Source organism: Myxine glutinosa, chromosome 6 (assembly GCF_964187855.1).
Source record: "Myxine glutinosa chromosome 6, kmMyxGlut1.1, whole genome shotgun sequence".
NCBI lineage: Eukaryota > Metazoa > Chordata > Myxini > Myxiniformes > Myxinidae > Myxine > Myxine glutinosa.
In genome coordinates, this window is record NC_136266.1 from 163,469,353 (window position 1) to 163,483,423 (window position 14,071).

Here is a 14,071-nt window from a genome sequence, read left to right on the forward strand (position 1 = left end):
CACCACTGTGAGGATGTCGGCCAGGTGAGGCCGCAGGTGGGCTCTGGGAGCCGGTAGTTGTGGATGGGGACCGAGGATCCGGAGGACGGACCCGGGTAGCCCAGTGCCAGAGGGCACCGAGTGGGGTGACAGAGCCAGGAGGGGCCTTCCCAAATTAGATAGGTTAGGTAAGGAGCAGGTAAGCTTGGGTGGCAACTGCAGTGGTGGAGGTGTGCAGGTGGGTACACCTGCTGGGAGAGCTACACGTCACAGCCCAGAAATTGTGCAAGGGCACCGGGAGATGAATCGGGGGAGTGAGACCCCAAATTGAGAAGCACCACAGTTTGGTCAATGGGAATTGGTTGTTAGAACCCATAGTGTAAGTGGCCAATGGATTGGCAGGGAAAGACCCCGGGTAGTGTAAAGAGTGTTAAGGTCATTTAGAGGATAGTTAGGATTGGAGTCTCTTCGCACCATCTGCATCCACTCACCTGAGATGAGGTAACTCCACACCATGCCATGTTTTATTATTTTTCATTAATGCAAATGTTTTGGATTGTGAGACGCATCATGACGTGGGTGTGACATTGTGCGTAATTCCATCTCTCCCTCCTTATGAGGATTGATGATGAATTGGTGATGGCAAATTTTGAAGTAGAGGGATTGGAGACGAATTTGGTGTAGAAGGGAAAGATGGGGAAGACAAGACACATAGTGACGAATTTGTAAAGGTGTAAATTCTTGTAAATATGGGGTAAGGGCAAGGGTAGTGTAGGTGACAGGGGGGGTGACGTATGGTAGGGACGAGTTTTTCTCACTTCGCTCTCCGTACGCTCTTCGCCCTGCATTGCCTTTATTGACGTGTACCCTTGTGACCTTACCCCTCGCTCATTTGTCTTCCCCCCTTTTGTCTCCCACTTGAGGACCTGTGCGCCATTGGGCGCCGAGGGGAGCGTGCGTGAGGTGGCCATTGTGCGCACGAGATTCCCAGAACCAGCATGCATTGCGTTGATGTACCACTTTATGGACCGCTGTTCTGCGGCCAAGTACCACTGGATGGACCCCAGGTTCTGGGGCAGGGCACCTCTGTTGGAGACTGGCCATAGTGGCCAGGGAATCTTGCTTGCGGACCTCGGTAAGGCGGCACCTATGCCAAACAGGTGGACCACCCTTAGTTGGCCCCTGCGGCCCTAAATAAAAATGAACACAAGTTGTGCTTTTTATTATTTCCAAGTAGGCCGCATGAAGCCAGAAGACGTCGGGAAGAACATCGGCCCAGCAGAGAAAGAGAAGACCACCACCAGTTGTTTTGTTGTGTTTATTATGAACCGTGGTGACTGTGCACCGAGTGGTGCTTTGTGGTGCTTTTGGTGCTTTTGGGTGCTTTGGTGGTATTGGTACTGGTGCATCGATGCAATGCGTGCTGTCTCCTCCCTCCCAACAGGAATTTCTTTTTCTTGTTCCCTAAAAAGAAAAAAAAAAACACAGGTCCTGGGTTGCGTTGTAAATAAGAAATAACGTCACTGTAAATAATGCTCCCCACCGTAAATGTATAGTTTGAGAACAATTCCGTAATTCGGTTAGCTGTGGGCTTGAGTCTGTTAGACAGGGTGCAATGCAATAGGGGGACATACTTATTTGTGTTTTAAGATTGTCACACTCAGGGTCAGGTTAATTGTAGAGGGAATTACACCTACGTGTCACACTAAGTTAAAGTTTTGTAGGCCCGAGCACGGGCCTGAAGAAAGGAGGGTGCAGTGTAACGAATTTGAGAAGTGTAACGGTTTTGAGAAGTGTGACAATTTTGGAGAAAGTGTAACGAATGTGAAAAGTATGGTTTTGTTGTGTGTAACACCCTCGTAATGTAAATAATGGTCGCAGCCGTCCTCCTAGTTAATTCCATGAAACTTACACACAGGCCACGATATTTCTTTTTAAATAGTTTATTTCCTTATTCTATGTAGGCTAAATATGTGTTTCCCACTAGATTGACTCTGCATTGCATCAAACGAAATAAAGCGTAGGCCCCTCCGATGATCCATGGCAGCTCAAGTGCCAGGGATTCCCCCACTTGAGCTTTCACAGCAACCGTTTATTGCAGTACTGAACTGCTGTGCAACGTGACGGCGCATTACCTGCAGCTGGTGACCGGTTTTCGCCATTTGCGGCCATTACGAACAAGGGGAGTGGCTAGAGAAGACGGGTCGCCCCCCTCGTCATAGGGGGGAGGAGTAAGTCGGCCCCGCTCATCCAACCCAGAACAAGGGGTTTGGCTAAGAGAGGGCGGAGCGGGAACCCCCGAAAAAGTGCGCGAAGGTTCGGTGAGGAGACCAATATAAGCCGCCGCGGGACGCACTCCACGCTCCAGCTCTGACCCCGTCCTCTTGCTCTGACTCCGTCCTCTTGCTTGCTGTCGCTCGTTGTTGCTGGGGAGAAGGAAGACGACTGAACGAGCAGGTGTGTGCGAGCCATCGTGCGACCAGCTGCGCTGCAGCTAAGGGGGCAGCTAAGGGGCCGCAGGCCACGAAAAGGACGCGCCAGGCAGCAATCCACGCTGGACCCTCCATTGCCTCCCAAAACAACCATCCATCCTCAAGCCATACCTGCCTGCAATATCCCCCGTGTAAGTGTGAACGTCGTCTGTCCTAATCGTTGTCCTGGGGTTAAGTAAATTGACTAGTATAAGCTAACGATGCACTGTGTGACTGCTTCTTCCATCCATTGCTTGTAAATAATTTTGATCGCTCCTTCTTTTTGCTTGTGTGTATAATAAATCCTGTTATTCCTCCGTACTCTGTCTTCTTCTCTTTTCCTTCTCTTTCGGTCGCTTTAGAGGTTTCCAAATTGAATATCTGTGGTGCGATCTGGTCAACGTTGGGGGAGTCGGGCCAATCGGGGATCCTGTAACGGTCGCGGTGGACCATCCGCTCGGCCCATAATAACATCTAATCCGCGTCCGTAACAATATTTTTTACATTTTTTTCTGTATGTTGAAGCTCTGGGCGTAATATACGAGAGCGAAGTCGATGGTGTGCCATCGCAAATCACCTTGCTTCTCGCATAATGCAAAGTTGAAAGATGGTGAAACGTTTCACCAGGAATGATCCAATATGAAATTTTTAGTTAAAATGTTTTCCCTATTTTGACCCATGTGGCCTGAAGTTCCCACCCCTTGGGGCAAGAGCCGGGGGTCATATCCAAAAAACTCGTTTCACACAGAGCCTTCAGAAAGTATTCACACCTCTTGACTTTTCACATTTTGTTGTGTTACAGCCTGAATTTAAAATGGATTCAATTGAGATTTTTTGTCACTGATCTACACATAATACCCTATAATGTCAAAGTGGAATTCTTTTTCAACATTTTTACAAAATAATCAAATATGAAAACCTGAAATGTCGTGAGTCAATAAGTATTCAACCCCGTTGCTATGACATTCAAAACTGAACTCAGGTGCATTCAATTACCTTTGATCATCCTTGAGATGTCTCTATTACTTGATTGGAGTCCACATGTGGCCAATTCAAGTGATTGGACATGATTTAGAATGAAACACACTGTTCTATACATTATATATATATATATATATATATATATATATACATATACATATACATATATATATATATATATATATATATATATATATATATATATATATATATATATATATATATATATATATATATATATATATATATATATATATATACAGTGAAACCTTGACTTACGAGTTTAATTCGTTCTGTGACCGAGCTCGTAACTCAATTTGCTCGTTTCTCAAATTAAATTTCCCCATTAAAATGCATTGAAATGCTATTAATCCATTCCAGCCCCCAAAAAACCACACCAATTTTTTTTGTTACGTGTTTTTAAATAAGAAAAATGTACTTTATAAATAACAAATAATGTATAAACAAGCACGACCTCGTATATACTGTACATAATAAGCGGCGTTACGCGCGCTGCTTGTAAACAAGGAGGAAGCGGACAACGCGGTAATTTGTAAGAGTCTTTATTCAAGAGCTCACTGTAACACTGGCGCGCTCCGGGCTGCGCGCCCGGTGTATATCCTGAGGCCACGCCTACCCCTCGGCGTGGCCCCCGCCCACTTGGTGCGCGGAATGATGTCACCACGCCACTGAGCTTCCGTGTCCGCCACAATGTAAAGAAATAAACTGGTATTAGTAAGTGTATTTACCTTGAAGATCAGACGAAGATGCTGGCGGAGGTGGAGGAGATGACTTTTGCCTTTTTCGCCACACTTTCCTCGCTTTCACTTGCAGGGCGTTTCAATAAAAACCTGTCCAACGAGGTTTGTTTCTTCCTCCCTTTCAAAATGTTTCGATCGTACTGCTACGATCGTACTGCCTCGCCAAGTCGACAACACGCACACCTCGCTCATGTTTTTCGACGATTGCGTGTTTTATATCCAAGCACATCATCCTCTTCTTCTTCTCAGGACTGCCCTTGGCACTCAATTTCTTAGGACCCATGGTTAAAACTAAGAAATTTTCCAAAATAACCAACATGCGAAAACAAAGCAGCAGCGATATACGGCAGAGATGCTTGCGCGGCAAGATAACCACGTGACCGGAACGCTCGTTGGGCCACCTAGTGGCAGGTGGCGTAAGCTCGTAACTCAGATCTCGGCTCGCATCTCAAAGCAAAAAACCGCCCGAGCGACGGCTCGTATCTCGGAAAACTCGTAAGTTGGTGCACTCGTAAGTCAAGGTTTCACTGTATCTATATATATATATATATATATATATATATATATATATATATATATATATATATATATATATATATATATATATATATATATATATATATATATATATATATATATTTCCATATATATATATATATATTTCCATATATATATATATATATTGTTACGGACACGACTTATTGAGATGTTATGCTGGGCCGAGCGGAATGGCCGCCGTGTTCGCACAAGTTACCCGATTACACTCGAACGTTGGCCGAATCGCGCTATGCTAAATCAATGAAGGAAAGGACACAACGGCTGGGTTAAATGACACGACACCAGGGGTACAGTTCTCAAGACCTCCGGAGGAGGTTATAATATGGGTTTGCAGAACGTTTAGATTACACGCACGAGAGGTACAGCACAGAAAGGTGGGCACTTAAACACGGTCTTATCTTAGCCCCGACAGACCACAGATAAACGGGACAAGACTGACTCACACAGGGATTGATGGCAAGGAGGGGCAGGTAGTCGATGGCTCAAGGTGCACCTTGGCTCAGGGGCAGAATCGACCCGGTCCAGTCCAAAGAGGCGGGAGGTATCCAGCGCTTGGAGGTGGCGACTTCTCTCTCCAAGCTGGGGGCGCATCTGACGTCACCTCCGGTAAGTGGCTGCGTATATCCAGCGGGGAGTGACACGCCCTCGGCTCGTTAGCTCCGCCCCAGATGGAATCGGTCCGCCGCTTCTTATTGGGTGCGGGGGGGTTACCGGGCTCCGCCCTTGACGAGGAGCTGACAGTCAGCCCCTGTGTGGTAACCCCGTCGGAGCACATGGTAAATGGCGGCTAACCAAGCCGGAGTGAGGACGCGCACTCCCCGCGCCGCTGTTGTTGTTGTTGGTGTTGTTGTTTCATGAGATGATGGGAGGATGCGGAGATGAGATTGTGGGGAGGTATTGGGAGGTCCTAAACTTACTACTGGTGCCATACAATCACATTCTGGTGCAACGAAGTCAGAATTAATGGAAACGAGTCCTTAACTGACATAGACTAAGAATAACTAGCAAGATGTCCTATAGTTGTCTACGTGAGATGCGGTGAACCTGGGCACGACATTTAATGGGGGAAAAAGGGGAAGGTCGGTTCGACAGAGTGTTGTTTACAGACAATGGGACTAGGGAATGGGGGATTGGGGATAGTTGGGGAGTATTGGGGAAATAGGGGAATATTTACAAGCGGATATGGATGGAGGCCAAATCCCATATCCGCAACATTGCACCCTTCTGTACCTCGGGGCGTCCCGACCCGATAAATTTTTACCTACTTTAGTGTGGCACTCAGATGTAGTTCCCTCTACTATTAACTCTACCCTGAGTGCGACAGTTTTACAGATGTTCACAAATGAGTAAATATGTCCCCCTGCGACGTTGCACCCTTCTCCTCACAGAAACACACCCACAGGATAACCGAATCGCGGAAAGAATTCTCAAACTAAACATACAGCCGGTAGGGAGCATTATTTACACAAGACTACACTGATATTTACACTACGATCCAGGACCTGTTTTTGGAGGAACACATGCAGATGTTATGCATAGAGAGAGCACGCATGCCAGCATCGATACACCAACCCACGAGTGCTCTGTGGCCTTACGGCCTTTAATAATGTGCAGAGCACCCCATCCAAGCACCAAAAGCACCACCCCATCATGTACAGTCAGCACCATCCGGTGCACCAATAAAGTGTTCAACAATCACCGGTGGTGTCGCAGCCGGCCGATGTTCTGCCGCTGGTCTTGCCTTCATGTGGTGCACTTGGCCTTCTGGCTTCTTTCAAAAATAAAGAAAGGCGCCAACCGCGTCCATTTCTGTATTGTGGCCGTCAGGGGGCCAACTAAAAGTGGTTCACCTGTATGGCATAGGTGCCACGTTGACCCATAGGTCCATCCACGGGTGGTGCTTGCCCGCAAGAGAACTGCAGTCCATGGTGGGCGGCCACAAACATTGCGGTCCATATGGTGTATCGATCCCGGCAGCAAGCAGCGAAAGTGCAGGCCCACAACTGCGGAGCCAGCACCTCTCTCTCCTCTCTCTCTGCCCCAAAGCCAGATCCTCGGAGGTGGGAGACAAAAGAAGAGGACAAGTGAGTAAGGTGGTAAGGGCGCAAAAGTGCACGCAACATTAGGTAATGCACACTAGGGGCACATGGGAACCAGGTGAGATAGGTACGTTCCTACCGTACGCCCCTCCCCCCACCAGGTAACCTACATTGCCCCTCCCTTACCCCTTACTGTATCCACAAAACACAACACTACCCATAAACATCTACTTTACAAATCAACAAACGTCCCTACTGTCTTCCCCGTTCCTCCCATAAACCAAATTCGTCTTCTCTCCCTCCTAACCAATCAAATTTGCCATTTTCAACTCTCATCAAAATTTGCCATCTCCAACTCAACATCATAATTTGCCATCACCAATTCATCATCAGTCCCTCCTAGGGAGGGAGAGATGGAATCACCCAAATGTCTCATCCACGTCGTGATGCGTCTCACAAATCCAACAGCAATTCTCCTTTCCTGCACACAGAACAAAGAAAACACAGGTGTGGAGTCATCATCACCACAGGTAAGTGGCTGCGTATGGTGCGACAGGTTCATCAATCCTAACTATTTCCTAAATGACTTTAACAACTTTACATTACCCGGGGTCTTTCTCCTGCCAAACCATTGGCCCTCTTACACTATGGGTTCTAAAAACCAATTCCCATTGACCAAACTGTGGTGCTTTTCAATTTGGGGTCTCACTCCCCCGATTCATCTCCCGGTGCCCTCGCACAATTTCTGGGCCGCGACGTGTAGCTCTCCCCCGCAGGTCTACCCACCTGCACACCTCCACCACTGCAGTTGCCTCCGAGCTTACCTGCTCCTTACCCTAACCTAACTACCTGGGGAAGGCCCTCTGGCGCTCTCCCCACTCAGTGCCCTCTCTGGCACTGGGCTACCCGGGTCCGTCCTCCGGATCCTCGGGCCCCACTGACACTAACGGCTCCCAGAGCCCACCTGCGGCCTCACCTGGCCGACATCCTCACAGTGGTGGAGTGCCCAACCAACGACACACACTAACAGGCTACACGCCCAGCCATTTCCACAACACTAATGCACCCATCCACAATACCATTCTGCAACCGCACCACAAATGCCAATATCCAACCACAATTTACCTATACCCTCTACCTAACACTTACACTACCCGCCCCGGGTACTCGTGAAAGGGGTCCACTCTTCCCCCATCCACACCTTCGCACCATGCACACCACTCCGTACCACTTACTCCAACTCTCTCCACACCACTCATTCTCTGCTCCATATATTCCACACACCTGTACTTGCACACCTGTGCTCTCACACCTGGTGCCACCTGCACCCTTCTCTCCCCAAGCGCATTCGCGCTGATCCACACACTCACTACTCATACACTGCTCCACACACCTGTCCAGTTCTCACACAGCCTCATCTCATCTAACTACTCCCCTCTGAAACTTGCGCTTCCCAGTCGTCCCTTTAAACTATTGCGCTCCCACGTCATTATCATCCACACTAATCTACCTACGTCCCCACTACAGGTATCAGTCACTAACTAATCTTAACGTTACCTACTGTCATCTTCGCTAGATCCCTATCAATATCCTAACCAACCCGGGCTAGTTTTCACTGCCATACACCCCATAAGCTATTGCGCATTTGCCCCACTTTTGTGAGGGATGACAGAGTTGCCATCCCACCACATCGGGCATCTCCCACTACCAATTTTGCACATCAAATTTCAACAAATCAAAAATTTGCCAATCACTACTCATAATCTGCCAATCATTACTGCCAATCCTTTGCCAATCATCAAATTTTGTTTTTTTCTAATTTCGGGGCCAAAACACTAACCTCATCACACAGTCTACTCACTAATGCCTCTCGGTGCGCCAATTCCTGTCCAAAGCCCGGCTTCGTACAGCCAAGCCATGAATGTGGGTTGTTTGGTGCCAGCGGCTGGATACGTCCCGCATTCGGTGCAGGGAAGGAGGTTTACCCGGGCCGAGATCCCACGCACCCTCTCGGCACGGAGCCATCCCATGGCTCGATCTCGACCTGCCGGAATGCCTCAACAAAAAGTGGTCGCCATGACGACCCTTCCTACCGCTCCGCCTAGTGGAGCACGGACGCGGCCGTTCAAAGCGAGGCCCAGCACGCACCGAGGGCCCGATTCGGCTATAAGTCGCTCTAACTGCTAAACCGGTTACCGTCGATGCTTCACCTGGACGCTTACATGCATACGCTACCCCTTGCTTGCTCATACCTTTCCTTACACACCCAGGTACCCTCATTCCGCTCAACGACTTGGTCACACACCTGACTACCGAACACCTTGGCACACATTCGTCGCTCGCACACCTCACCAACACACCTCTTCGCGCCCCCTCCGCGGTCACCTCCTCTGTGACAATCACAGGTGTGCTCTCACTCGCACACCCAACCACGTGCCTCACTACCAATTCCAGCGTGCATTCCCACTCACTCTCTACCATTCCAGGTGTGCTTCCTTTCTCACCTGTCACCACCAACTCACGCTCCGTGTCACTCGTACTACTCTCACCTCCACTCTTGACAGCGCACTCACCCTTACTCCCGACAGCGCACTCTTTCCCCATGCACCTGTCCGTTACACACCTTTCTCGCGCACACTCTTGCGCACACTCTCCCGTCACACCCTCTGTAACACTCACCACAGGCATGCATTCTTCCTTGCCTTTGACAGCGCACTCTTTCCCCATGCACCTGTCCGTCACACACCTTTCTCGCGCACACTCTTGCGCACACTCTCCCGTCACACCCTCTGTAACACTTACCACACCGCGCTTCCATGTGCTCCCTCGCACACGCGCTACGACCGACTCACTCTCGCCAGCACCCTCACTCCTTGGCACGCACTTTTTCCTCACACACCCCAGAGTCGGACTTTCTCGCACACCTCCTTTTTCGCACACCAGACCTGTCGCACACTTCACCAACGGCCTCTCACGAACACCCGGGTCCATCTCGACCCCCAAGCTCATTAAATCACCTGGCGCATCATACGCACGACCATATTGGTCACCACTTACACCGGGTCCTCTTCCTCTTCGCTTCTCCTCCATCACCTGCGAATCCCTCATCCGGTTAATGAGCACATCATCACGATCCAAACACAGACTTTGGACCAATTCTTTTATCTCCTCTTTTATCTCTTTCTTATCCCCTCTCCGTCGCTTCTTAATTTCGCTCACCCCTTCTTCCACTTCTTCTAATTTCTGCTTCACCTCTTCTATTTCCCGGTACGTCTCCTCAAGCTCGTCCTCTAAGGCTACCTTGACCGTTTCCATGTGCGTCCTCACCTGCTGGTCCTTCGTCTCCATTACCTCTGTCACCTCGTCCAACCTCGTTGTCAGTCCCTCACGTACCATCTGACATTCCCTCTTCGTCGCTATTAAGTCATCTTTTAGTTCTTTCTGTGTCGCCTTTAACCCTCCTAATACCGCAGTGTTCCTTTGAACCTGCTCCGTTAGTCCTTTTTGTCCCTCCGTCAGCTGTTCCACCTCCTGCGTCAGGTCCTCTATGCCCCCTTGTAACTTTACAGTCCCCTTTCTCACCTCCTTCTCCATGTGCTCCTTACAGTGCCTCACCTCCTCGCGCACTCCTCCGACCTCCTCACTCACCCCTCTTCTGATCTCTTCTCCCATCACTTGCATCTCCTGCCCAGATGCCACCCTCATCTGCTCCATTTCCTCCCTGTGAGCATCCAGTTTGGTTTCTACCCCCATTCTGACCCCCTCTATCTGCTGCCCCATTTTTTTAACTTCCCTTTCCGCTTGGTCCCTCATGTCCCTCAATTTGCCTTCCATACTGTTTTCTAACCCCATTAACCCATTTTTTACCCCCTCTAACTGATTCTCCTGGGCAGCCATTCTATTTCCACCCCCGTTAACCCATTCTTTACCTCTTTTATCCCGTTGTCTAACCCCTCAAAATTATTGTCTAACTTCTCACCGGTACCCCTCGCTTCGTCCCTCATTACCCCCATTTGGTTTCCCATTACCCCCATTTGGTTTTCCAATCGCTCACCCTGAGCATCCATCCGGTTCCCCATTACCCCCATTTGCCCCATAAGGGCCCCCCTCATTCTGTTTTCCATTTCTTTATTATTCTTGTCCATAAGGGCCTTCATTCGTATAAAAAAAAGGTTCAAGTCTACCAGCGGCGCTACCACGGTCGCGGGCGTGGTCGCCGTGGCCATGTGCGAGGCGCCATTTTGCGCGCCCGTAACCTCGTGCGCGACGACGCTATTTTGCGAACCTGCCACCCTCACTGCTTCGCTCTCCTCATGTCCCTCATTTTGGTCCTCCATCGACCCTGCCTCACTCTCCTCTACCGGAACCCAGCCGTCTTGGTCTGCCATAGCGCGACTTTCAAAATTCGGGTTTTTATTTTTTTTGTAAAACACAATTAAATTTCGCCGTTATAATTTCGAGCGCGTGAAACGCGCTCCGGGACCGATCCCACTTCCCGACACCAATTGTTACTCTAATAGTACAATTGGTGTTCCAAAATTTGGGCCTAACAAATTTAGTCCCAGGTCCGAATCCAACTCCTGACAACCAATTGTTACAGACACGACTTATTGAGATGTTATGCTGGGCCGAGCGGAATAGCCGCCGTGTTCGCACAAGTTACCCGATTACACTCGAACGTTGGCCGAATCGCGCTATGCTAAATCAATGAAGGAAAGGACACAACGGCTGGGATAAATGACACGACACCAGGGGTACAGTTCTCAAGACCTCCGGAGGAGGTTATAATATGGGTTTGCAGAACGTTTAGATTACACGCACAAGAGGTACAGCACAGAAAGGTGGGCACTTAAACACGGTCTTATCTTAGCCCCGACAGACCACAGATAAACGGGACAAGACTGACTCACACAGGGATTGATGGCAAGGAGGGGCAGGTAGTCGATGGCTCAAGGTGCACCTTGGCTCAGGGGCAGAATCGACCCGGTCCGGTCCAAAGAGGCGGGAGGTATCCAGCGCTTGGAGGTGGCGACTTCTCTCTCCAAGCTGGGGGCGCATCTGACGTCACCTCCGGTAAGTGGCTGCGTATATCCAGCGGGGAGTGACACGCCCTCGGCTCGTTAGCTCCGCCCCAGATGGAATCGGTCCGCCGCTTCTTATTGGGTGCGGGGGGGTTACCGGGCTCCGCCCTTGACGAGGAGCTGACAGTCAGCCCCTGTGTGGTAACCCCGTCAGAGCACATGGTCAATGGCGGCTAACCAAGCCGGAGTGAGGACGCGCACTCCCCGCGCCGCTGTTGTTGTTGTTGGTGTTGTTGTTTCATGAGATGATGGGAGGATGCGGAGATGAGATTGTGGGGAGGTATTGGGAGGTCCTAAACTTACTACTGGTGCCATACAATCACATTCTGGTGCAACGAAGAGTCAGAATTAATGGAAACGAGTCCTTAACTGACATAGACTAAGAATAACTCGCAAGATGTCCTATAGTTGTCTACGTGAGATGCGGTGAACCTGGGCACGACATTTAATGGGGGAAAAAGGGGAAGGTCGGTTCTACAGAGTGTTGTTTACAGACAATGGGACTAGGGAATGGGGGATTGGGGATAGTTGGGGAGTATTGGGGAAATAGGGGAATATTTACAAGCGGATATGGATGGAGGCCAAATCCCATATCCGCAACAATATATTTCCATATATATATATATATATTTCCATATATATATATATATATATTTCGATATATATATATATATTTCCATATATATATATATATATATATATATATTTCTATATATATTTCTATATATATTTCTATATATATGTTCGGTGGTTATATCTGCAAAAGGTGGCTACTTTGCTGAGTCTAAAATTTAAATTAAATTTTGTTAAACAAAATGATTCTATGATTTCTTTTTTATCTCCAATTTATTGTTTGTTCTATGCTTAATTTCAGAGTACATTGAGACATTAAACTTTCATTTCATGAGACATTCATTCATTCATTCAATGAGACATTAAACTGCATAAATTTCAAATAAAACTGGAAAAATTGAGGTGTTCTAAAACTTTTGACCGGTAGTGTATATCTCCTGATTTCATGATGCCATGCACACATTCAAGGCATCCAGTGCCAGAGGCAGCACAGCAACCCCAAAACATCACTGAACCTCCATGTTTGACTGTAGGGAAGGTGATCCTTTCTTTGACGGCTTCATTTTGTTTTCTGTAAACATAGAGATGATGTGCTTTCCCAAAAAGCTCTAATTTGGTCTCATCTGTCCACAGTAGGAGTTTGGCTTGTTCAGGTGTATTTTGTTGGGCTTTCTTGTGTCTCCCTCTCTCAGCAGTGGGGTCCTCCTGTGTCTCCTACCATAGAACCCCCTTTCATTGAGTTGGCAACGGATGGTGCGAGTTGAAACTGTCGTACCTGGTGTCTGAAGGTCAGCTTGAATCTGTTTGGCAGTTGATTGAGGTGCTTTCTCCACCATTTTTCTCCAACAATCCTTCGCTGCAATCTACGATCAAGTTTTCTCTTGGTGCCACGTCCAGCGAGGTTGGCTAGAGTGCCATGGGCCTTAAATTTCTTGATAACATTGCATACAGTGGACATGGGAACATAAAGGTCTCTGGAGATGGACTTGTAGCCTTGAGATTGTCCATGCTTGGCAACAATCTTGTGTCTGACCTCCTCAGACAATTCTCTGGTTTTCTTTCTTTTCTCCATGCTCATTGAGGTACACACAGTGACACAAAACAGCAGAATGACTCCTTTTCTCTATTCAAACTGGTTGAATGAGTGATTTTTATATTGCAGGCACCTGGTGATTTTCACAGGTGACTTTCATTCCAAAGTACAGGAGAATCACCTGCTTGAAATCTTAATATTTCTAACAACTTCTAAAAGGTGCCAATAATATTGTCTGGCCCATTTTATTATTTCTATGTGGAATAAGCTAAGATTTAGTAATTTTTTCAGCTTTTATGTTTTGTTCCACTGTATTCCAAAGAAATACATTTGTGGATACCTAAAGATTCTTTAATTTCAAAATTTTTCTGGAAGAAATTGTGGATTATTTGAAAAAAGTGCAAGGGTGCCAATATTTTTGGCCATGACTGCAACTAATATTACCTAGTAACAATGTCATTAACACCACCAAATATGATCTGGATACACATATACACTATTGTACTCGGTGTCCGTCTGTCTTTGTTTGTCTGTCCCATCACGCTACCTCCTCCTAATCTGTTGGGCAGAAATTCACCAAACTTGGTAATTATGA

At 47.9% G+C, this 14,071-nt stretch overlaps 1 protein-coding gene across 3 annotated transcripts in view; it reads left to right on the top strand.

Annotated features, from left to right (window-relative positions):
- Positions 1–14,071, top strand: part of LOC137429491 (spermatid perinuclear RNA-binding protein) — a 109,368-nt gene that overhangs the window by 16,585 nt on the left and 78,712 nt on the right. The gene's annotated exons all lie outside the window — the stretch shown is intronic.